This window comes from Arachis stenosperma, chromosome 3 (genome assembly GCF_014773155.1).
Source record: "Arachis stenosperma cultivar V10309 chromosome 3, arast.V10309.gnm1.PFL2, whole genome shotgun sequence".
Lineage (NCBI taxonomy): Eukaryota > Viridiplantae > Streptophyta > Magnoliopsida > Fabales > Fabaceae > Arachis > Arachis stenosperma.
The window spans coordinates 108,561,485-108,563,597 of NC_080379.1; the positions used below are offsets into that span (position 1 = coordinate 108,561,485).

At 35.9% G+C, this 2,113-nt stretch overlaps 1 non-coding gene across 1 annotated transcript; it reads left to right on the top strand.

The window, feature by feature from the left end:
• The first annotated feature begins 428 nt into the window (after positions 1 to 428).
• Positions 429 to 532, top strand: LOC130972293 (small nucleolar RNA R71). Its single transcript, XR_009083482.1, has one exon. It is a non-coding gene; the product is annotated as a small nucleolar RNA R71 (small nucleolar RNA).
• The last annotated feature ends 1,581 nt before the right edge of the window (positions 533 to 2,113 follow it).

Genomic DNA, 2,113 nt, shown 5'->3' on the forward strand with positions numbered 1-2,113 from the left:
TCCATGAAGAATTATAGGTGTTTCCATAGGGTTCTCCTAGGTAATTCACCTCTTCTATTGAAGGGTTCTCAGGATCATAGGCTTCTTTTTCAGATGAAGCTTCCTTAGTACTGTTTGGTGCATTTTGCATTCCAGACAGACTTTGAGAAATCAAATTGACTTGTTGAGTCAATATCTTGTTCTGAGCCAATATGGCGTTCAGAGTGTCAATCTCAAGAACTCCTTTCTTCTGACTAGTCCCATTGTTCACAGGATTTCTTTCAGAAGTGTATATGAATTGGTTATTTGCAACCATTTCAATCAGTTCTTGAGCTTCTGCAGGCATCTTCTTCAAATGAAGAGATCCTCCAGCAGAGCTATCCAAAGACATCTTGGATAGTTCAGAGAGACCATCATAGAAAATACCTATGATGCTCCATTCAGAAAGCATGTCAGATGGACATTTTCTGATCAATTGTTTGTATCTTTCCCAAGCTTCATAGAGGGATTCTCCTTCCTTCTGTCTGAAGGTTTGGACTTCCACTCTAAGCTTACTCAATTTTTGAGGTGGAAAGAACTTTGCCAAGAAGGCATTGACTAGCTTTTCCCAAGAGTCCAGGCTTTCTTTAGGTTGAGAGTCCAACCATGTTCTAGCTCTGTCTCTTACAGCAAAAGGGAATAGCATGAGTCTATAGACCTCAGGGTCAACCCCATTAGTCTTGACAGTGTCACAGATTTGCAAGAACTCAGCTAAAAACTGATGAGGATCTTCCAATGGAAGTCCATGGAACTTGCAATTCTGTTGCATTAGAGAAACTAATTGAGGCTTAAGCTCAAAGTTGTTTGCTCCAATGGCAGGGATAGAGATGCTTCTCCCATAGAAATCGGGAGTAGGTGCAGTAAAGTCACCCAGCACCTTCCTTGCATTGTTGTCATTGTTGTTTTCGGTTGCCATGTGTTCTTCTTCTTTGATGAATTCGGTCAGGTCCTCTAAAGAGAGTTGTGCTTTGGCTTCTCTTAGCTTTCTCTTCAAGGTCCTTTCAGGTTCAGGATCAGGCTCAACAAGAATGTTTTTGTCTTTGCCCCTGTTCATAAGAAAGAGAAGGGAACAAGAAAATGTGAAATCCTCTATGTCACAGTATAGAGATTCCTTGAGGTGTCAGAGGAAAAGAAAAGTAGAAGACAGAAGTAGAAAATTCGAACTTATCAAAGAAGATGGAGTTCGAATTTTGCATTAAGGAATAGTGTTAGTCCATAAATAGAAGGATGTGAGAAGAAGGGAAGTAATTTTCGAAAATTAAGTAAAAGATTTTGAAAACATTTTGAAAAATACTAATTAATTTTCGAAAATAAGAGTGGGAAAGAAATCAAGTGATTTTTGAAAAAGATTTTGAAATTAGAAATCAAAAAGATTTGATTGAAAATTATTTTGAAAAAGATGTGATTAAAAAGATATGATTGGTTTTTTTTTAAAAAAAATATGTGATTGAGAAGATATGATTTGAAAACAATTTTTAAAAAGATTTGATTTTAAAAATTAATGACTTGCCTATCAAGAAAAGATATGATTCAAACATTAAACCTTTCTCAACAGAAAAGGCAACATACTTGAAATGTTCTATAAAATCATTAATTGTTAGCAAGTATCTTTGAAAAAGGAAAGAAATTGATTTTGAAAACATTTGATTGAAAAGATATGATTTGAAAAAGATTTGATTTTGAAAAACTTTGAAAACTTGAAAAAAAAAATTGATTTGAAAACAAAATCCTCCCCCTTGTGCCATCCTGGCGTTAAACGCCCAGAATGGTGCACATTCTGGCGTTTAACGCCCAAAATACTACCCTTTTGGGCGTTAAACGCCCAACCAGGTACCCTGGCTGGCGTTTAAACGCCAGTCTGTCCTTCTTCACTGGGCGTTTTGAACGCCCAGCTTTTTCTGTGTAATTCCTCTGCTGCATGTTCTGAATCTTCAATTCTCTGTATTATTGACTTGAAAAGACACAAATTAAAAATATTTTTGGATTTTTTTTTAATCAAAATGCAACTAAAATCAAATAACAATGCATGCAAGACACCAAACTTAGCAGTTTGTATACTACTGACACTAATGAGAATGCATATGAGACACACAAA